A 7,966-nucleotide genomic window follows, 5' to 3' on the forward strand; every position below is an offset into this window, starting at 1 on the left:
ATGTAAAAATTAACAAGATGTGGCTGTTGTACTCCAGGTCTCTAGGAGCTAAAGAAAAGTTAAAACGAATTACAGCACATTGTGTCCACATGCTGAAAAGGAGGTAGAATCAAAATGGAGTTGAACAGAAAAGCACCAGCCTGGAAGTTCAGTTTTGAGGCAACAACAACAACAAAAAAAAATTAAAAAAAAATTAAAAAAGCCCATTGTGGTGCTTGACCCAGGACTCTGCTCATGACCTGAGCCTAAATCAAGAGTCAGTTGCTTAACTGACTGAGCCAGCCAGGCACTTCAAGCTTTGTATTTTTTTTAAGAATTTATTTAATTATTCAGAGAGACACACAGAGAGAGGCAGAGACATAGACAGAGGGAGAAGTAGGTTTCCTGCAGGGAGCCTGATATAGGACTTCTTCCTAGGACCCCAGAATCATTACCTGAGCCAAAGGCAGACCCTCAAGTGCTTCACCTGAGCCAAAGGCAGACCCTCAAGTACTTCACCACCCACGTGTCCCAAGCCTTTTATTTTTTGATACCTGGTCTAGCTCATCCACCAACATGGATGAGTGTGGCTAATTAGAATCCTTAGGGTTTGAAGGCAAATTCTAAAGAATAAAACTGATTTCATTGTCTCATGAAGGCTAGCTAACAGGCTTGAGTTTTAGTAGGTAATTTTAAGACTAGACATTTATAAGGACTAATTTTTTCATATTTCAATATGAAATATTAGGTAGATGATATTTAGTCCATATTGTTTGCTAGGCCCTTAGCTACATACTTTGTAGGCACATTTCACTTACTTGTCACAACTACCCTAGGAGGAATTTAACTCCCACTTGACTCTTGTGGAAACTAAAGCCCCAAGAGGTGAACTAATTTGTCCAGAGTCACTGGGTATGAGGCTAAGTTGTGATTTTAACTGGAACCATCTACCTGCAGATCCTTACTCCTTTTTTTAATTTTTAAAATTTTTAAAAAAAATTTGGCAGGTGCCAAACCGCTGAGCCACCCAGGGATCCTCAACAGCCTGATATTTTTTAAAACAAGTGTCCTCATGATGTGATGAACACTAGGTGTTATACTATATGTTGGCAAATTGAATTTAAACAATAAAAAACAAAAAAGGTAATTAAACAAGTGTCCTCAAAGAGAAGCAATTCTTTATCACCTGGTATGGCTCATACCTGCCATGAATGATGTGTGGTTAATGTATTTTCACAGTTAGTTTTCTCTCCACACGTTTCATTTTGATTGCCTTATGCAAGGAAGGTGATATCATTAATGTCTTTATCTGATCCAGGTTTCTAAAGGTTTCCTGTCAATGTCAAGTAGATAAGAATTCTGGATTATGGGCTTTTTCAGATTTCTCTTCTCAGTATAGTCATTTGGTTAACAAATACTTAGTGAGCACCTGCCTCACAGTCTGATGGAGGAGACAAGCAGCTGACGTAGCATTCAGAAACATTAGAATAAATGACACATGGGAGTAGCAAGGTGCTTTGAGAGCACATAGGAAAGGCAGCATAAGGGTCAGGGAAGGAATCCCGGGAAGCACTTTTGAGCTGGGAACCCAAAGAGAAGTAGGGTATAGGAAAGTGAAGGGGCCAAGAGCGCAGTAGAGACAAGGGAACAGGGTGAGTGCTGAATTTTGCAGCCAGAGCAGAAACTGGGCAGAGGATGAGGCTGGCAGAATGAGCACAGGTCAGAATATGAAAGAAGGAGGGACTATGAAAGAGGGCAGTGGGAACCATGGAAGCATCTGAAGCCTGGGGATGAGCAGGGTATACCTCAGTTACGTTTATAGTGTAGAAAGTTTCCATGAGTTAAGAAATGACCCTCCCGGGATCCCTGGGTGGCTCAGCGGTTTGTCACCTGCCTTTGGCCCAGGGCACGATCCTGGGGTCTCGGGATTGAGTCCCGCGTCGGGCTCCCGGCATGGAGCCTGCTTCTCCCTCTGCCTGTGTCTCTGCTTCTCTCTGTGTGTGTGTGTGTCTATCATGAATAAATAGATTTTTAAAAATCTTAAAAAAAAAATGACCCTCCCTTGGTGGGAATGTAAACTGGTATAGCCACTCTGGAAAACAGTCTGGAGGTTCCTCAAAAGGTCAAAAACAGCTATCCTACAACCCAGCATTTGCACTATAAGGTATTTGTCCAAGGGATATAAATTTAGTGATTCAAAGAGGGTGCATGTACCCCAATGTTTATAGAAGCAATGTCCACAATAGCTAAAATATATAAAAAAAACTGAGATGTCCTTTGACAGATGAATGGATAAAGAAGATGTGGTATATATATATACATATTTACTCAGCCATCAAATAGAATGAAATTTTACTACTTGAAATGATGTGGATAAAACTAGAGTGTATTATGCTAAGTCAAATAAGTTAGTCAGAGAAAGACACCCTATGATTTCTCTCATTGTGGAATTTAAGAAACAAAACAGATGACCTAAGGGAATGTAAAACAGAGAGATAAGCAAACCATAAGAGACTCTTAACTGTAGGAATAAAACTCAGGGTTGCTGATTAGGTGGGGAGTGGGGGGATGAGGTAACTGAGTGATGGGCATTAAGGAGGGCACTTGTTATAATGAGCACTGGGTGTCCTATACAACTGATGAGTCACTAAATTCTACCCCTGAAGCTAATAATACACTATATTTTAACTACATTGAGTTAAAAAAAAAAAAAAGAATCGACCCTCCCTATCTACCTCACTGCTTGTTGTTAAATACCCACCATTTGCTTCAACGTGGATGGAATTGGAGGGTATTATGCTGAGTGAAGTAAGTCAATCAGAGAAGGACAAACATTATATGGTCTTATTCATTTGGGGAATATAAAAATTAGTGAAAGGGAATAAAGGGAAAGGAGAGAAAATGGGTGAAATATCAGTGAGCATGACAAAACATGAGAGACACCTAACTCTGGGAAATGAACAAGGGGTAGTGAAAAGGGAGGTGGGGGCAACCCGGGGTGGCTAAGCGGTTTAGCACAGCCTTCAGCCCAGGGCCTGATCCTGGAGAGCTGGGATCGAGTCCCATGTTGGGCTCCCTTAATGGAGCCTGCATCTCCCTCTGCCTGTGTCTCTGCCTCATATTCTCTCTCTCTCTCTCTTTCTGAATCTCATTAATAAATAAATAAAATCTTTAAAAAAAAAGGAAAGGGAGGTGGGCGGGGGGATGGGCAGGGGGTTGGGGCACTGAGGGGGGCACTTGGTGGAATGAGCACTGAGTGTTATGCTAAATGTTGGCAAATTGAACTCCAATAAAAAAATTAAAATAAAATATAACATTGAAACAGGTGAATGGCAAATCCGAGATAGATTTCTAGGTAGATGGCTAAGCTATCCATAATCCAAGGGTTCCTTTTGATCATCTATAGAGAAGACTTTTCAATTAGACTTGATCTTTCTGTCTTTCAATACCTCTGGCAACATTCCTAAAGTTCTCTCATAACCAAGGCTTGAGTAGGGAGGAGGTTGGGGGCCACGTGACTTTATTCTCTTCTCCACTACTCATTTCCAGGCCATTGCTGTGAATTCTATATCCAAAGCCTTGCTTCCCTTGAGGAGGGGACCATTTGAATAGCAGCAGAGGAGGGGGAAAGAAGAACCACATGTGGTGTTCCTTCATTAAAAAATTTTGCATATCAGACAATGGTTTGTGGGAGTTAAAAATAATTCCTTATGAAAAATTCATAGGGAGTTACAAGTGAGGGTTTAAATACAAGCTCAAAGAGCAGACCGTGGTCTCCAGGCTCATGGAATCTGACATTACAGATATTGCAGGTGTGTACAGAGCACAGAGTTGCCAGTGAGGAAACTGTTGCAGAAGTGAGCTCACCTTCTCTCCTGGAGCCCAGAGAGGGAGGAGACAGAAGGAATTGTTTAGGTCATGAGCTATTGAGCTAGGTGACATTTTTTTCTCCCTGCCCATCACATTCTCATAACTGTGGACACAAAAACTGTAGTGAATTTTGCCTGGGTACTTTGGGTGAGGTGTATTGAATGTCAGAATTCCCAAAACCACCTTCCTGGCTCCTCTCCCTTCTCAATCCTGGATGTGGGGTGGCTGCTGCCCCCATTTCTCTAGCATTTCTTTCCCAGGCAGCCTGGTCCTCTCCTTCTTGCAGGTGGTTATGAAGACCCTGCCCCTTCCTCCTCACTCCTCTCTGTTCACAGCACCTCTGCGGGACTAGGTAGGGAAAGGGAGAGGTGGACTATACACTCTTGGCCATCAGTAGAGCTGAATGGATGAGGCAGAATGAAGGCTAGGGGGCCAAAGTGCCATCTGATCTTGGCTAGGTGATGTAGGGGCTAAGGATTTTAAGGCTGGAGGATCAATATTTGTATATTAAGAACAGAAGATTTTTAAAAATGGGTCTGCAATTACAGTGAGGCCCACTAATCCATGAATTAATGTGTCATATCTCATGCTCAAGCACAGCACACACACCCCGCATGTGAATTATTGCACAATACATTCATGCCTCACTGTGTCGTACAGCTTAATTAGTACATGAAGCTAGAGGTGTCAGACATACCCAAATTGGAATAAGTTATGTAGTATGTAAAAGAGCAGAATATTAGGGGGTGCCTGAGTGGCTTAGTTAGTTAAAAGCCTGCCTTGGGCTCAGGTCATGGTCTCAGGGGCCTGGGATTGAGCCCTGCTTGGAGCTTCTTGCTCAGCAGGGAGTCAGTCTACTTCTGCCTCTCCCTCTACCCCTGCCCCCCTTTAGTGTATGTGTGTGTGTGTGTCCGCGCGTGTGTGTGAGTGCACACGTGCATGTTAGTGCCCTCTCTCTCTCTCTTCAAATAAATAAAATCTTTTTTTTTTTAAAAGCAGAATGTTGGAAGATATTTGGTACTTTTTCTGTAGGGAAAGCAGGGTTGATTTGTCTATGGTGCCATTTAGAGTCAGTTTCTGTGATATTTGGGCTGCGACAGGTTACATGGGACTTCTGAGCTATGGTTGGTTGGTTTAACACCATTGTTCAGTAAATATTTACCATTTACTTAGGCATTATGGAATGACAGCACGTACCAGATGAAATATGAAGCAGCATCTTTGAAGCCTGAGCAAAGGAACTCAGCAGCCCCAACCCATTTCAGCTTAACTCAGCCTCACTGAATCAGATCACAGACTCTCTCCACTCTGGGCTTGCTACAGCGCTGATCATAGAATCCTCTTCAATTCCAGCTGGAATGCTGTGTCAGGCACTTCGCAGATTTGGTCAAAAGCTGGTACGCAGACGTACATTGAAGCAAGATGTGACCCAGATCAGATATTTGAACACACTGGATTTAGTGACCCTGGGTGTGGACCACAGAGTGGGTATAGGTGTATATGTCCTGGCTGGGGAGGTGATCAGTAATCAAGCAGGACCTTCGATTGTGATCTGCTTTTTGGTGGCTGGCCTAGCCTCGTTGTTGGCTGGGCTGTGCTATGCAGAGTTGAGTATCCGGATTCCTCATGCTGACTCTGCATATGTCTACACCTATGTCACTGTAGGTGAACTTGGTGCTTTTGTCACTGGCTGGAATCTCCTCCTCTTCCTTGTTGCTGATGGAGTTGTGTTGGGTTGGGTGTGGATGTTAATTTTTGACAACCTGCGTGGGGACCAGATATCTGAGACCCTGACTGAGAACATTTCATCATATGTTTCCCGTGTCTTTGAAAAATATCTAGGCTTCTTTGTTACGTGTTTTGTATTCTTCCTCACTGATTTCTGGTATCTGTGGGTTTTTGAGTGTTCCCAGATTTCCAAATGGTTCACATTGGTTAAAGTTTTCTTTCTCAGTTTTGTCATCATCTCTGGCATCATTAAGGGATCTGCGCAACTGGAAGCTCACAGAAGAGGACTACGTGAAGGCTGGACTCAATGACACCTCTAGTTTGAGCCCTCTGGGCTCTGGAGGATTCATGCCTTTTGGCTTCCAGGGGATTTTCCGTGGTGCAGCTACCTGCTTCTATGCTTTTGTTGGTTTTGACAACATCGTGACCAGAGGTAAAGTAACCCAGAATCCCCAGCATTCTATCCCTATGGGCATTGTGATTTCACTGTTCATCAGCTCTTTGTTGTATTTTGGTATCTCTGCAGCACTTACACTTATGGTGCCTTACTACCAGCTTCGACCTGGTAGCCCCTTGCCTGACATATTTCTCCATATTGGCTGGGCTCCTGCCTTCTATGTTGTAACTTTTGGATTTTTCTGTTTTCTTTCTGCATGCATCTTAAACTTTACAGTCCCCATATATAGTCATATAAAGATGATGGCAGACGATGGCCCAGTCCTTTGCCACATCCTCCTGGGGGACCTCAGGATAAGAAAAGCATCCCATCTGGGGCCCATGTGCCATTCCGAGTGACCCTGCACAGGACCCCTGGGGCATCCTCAGGCATCTTGGACTGGAGGTCCAATAAAAGGTTAGCAACTTACTATTAAATGGTTGTTTCAGATCATATTGATCTCTTTCCTTTTTCCTTTTGCCCTTTCACTGTATGACTTGGATCAGTATTGATTCTATTTGTAAGTTTTTCTCGTTACTAGGCGCCTGCATTTCGGTTGCCTTTTCTGTGGCAGTATGTAGGGATTCAGCATCCTGGTTTTCAACCCTCCTGCAGGCACTGTGGGGTTACGAGGGCCAGCGGACCCACCTCACTTACCTTGCTGCATGATGGTCAGTAGCTGATCTGTTATGGCATTCACTCCCAGATTAATTTTCTGTGTTTGAAATATGTGCATATGTGCTTTACAGAATAAAACCTCTGAATTAAAAAAAAAATGGCCAAACCAGATTGTATCATCTCTTCTGACGGCAAAAACCTCACCATAAAAACTGAGAGCACTTTGAAAACAACACAGTTTTCGTGTAATCTGGGAGAGAAGTTTGAAGAAACTACAGCTGATGGCAGAAAAACTCAGACTGTCTGCAACTTCACAGACGGCGCATGGGTTCAACATCAGGAATGGGATGGGAAGGAAAGCACAATAACAAGAAAGTTGGAAGATGGGAAATTGGTGGTGGAATGCGTCATGAACAATGTCACCTGTACGCGGATCTATGAAAAAGTAGAGTAAAAATTCCATCATCATTTTGGACAGGAATTATCTGTGGGGATGAACAAGCTCAGTTCAATGAGCAAATCTCCATACTGCTTTTTTTTTCATTACTGTGTTCAATTATCTTTACCACAAACATTTTACATGCAACTATTTCAAAGTGTTGATTTAATTAGGATCATTCCTTTGGTTAGTAAATAAATGTGTTTGTGCTAAAAAAAAAAATATGCCCTTGCCAGGACCTATTTTGGCACATTCACCCAGGTTGTGGTCATCGTGATCATTTGTGTTATTGCAGCAGTCATGACATTCTTCTTTGGACTCACTTATCTTGTGGACCTCAGTGCAATTGGGTCCCTGACACCTCACTCTCTTGATGCTATTTGTGTACTCATCCTCAAGTATCAGCCTGAGAAGAAGAATGAGTGAAATGAAGCACAGGTACTGGAGGAGAATGGGCCTATGGCAGAGAAGCTGACTCTATCTGGACTATTTTTTCCAAAAATAATGAAAGGGAGTAACAGTGAAAGGAGAGGAAATGTTGAGAAATATCAGTGAGGGTGACAGAACATGAGAGACTCCTAACTCTGTGAAAAGAGAGGTGGTGGAAAGGGAGGTGGGTGGGAGGTTGGGGTGACTGGGTGATGGCACTGAGGAGGGCCCTTGACAGGATGAGCACTGGTTATGCTACATGTTGGCAAATCAAACTCCAATAAAAAATATACAAAAAAAATACAAAAAAAAAAAAAGAAAGAGCTGGGAGCTAAGAAGGGATTAGAGAATGATGTGATACATTGATGTCAAAAGGGAAAATCAGTTTCTTCTCTACTTCCCCCTAGGACTCAATACCCTTTTTTTTTTTCTCAACCCAGGATCCTGTCAATACACAACACCTAATG

The 7,966-nt window shown here is 42.8% G+C and overlaps 2 pseudogenes; both read left to right on the top strand.

Annotated features, from left to right (window-relative positions):
• The first annotated feature begins 5,137 nt into the window (after nucleotides 1–5,137).
• Nucleotides 5,138–6,789, top strand: LOC140616851 (cationic amino acid transporter 3 pseudogene; annotated as a pseudogene).
• Nucleotides 6,789–7,292, top strand: LOC140616852 (fatty acid-binding protein 5 pseudogene; annotated as a pseudogene).
• The last annotated feature ends 674 nt before the right edge of the window (nucleotides 7,293–7,966 follow it).

The sequence above is a fragment of the Canis lupus genome, chromosome 25 (assembly GCF_048164855.1).
Source record: "Canis lupus baileyi chromosome 25, mCanLup2.hap1, whole genome shotgun sequence".
Classification (NCBI taxonomy): domain Eukaryota; kingdom Metazoa; phylum Chordata; class Mammalia; order Carnivora; family Canidae; genus Canis; species Canis lupus.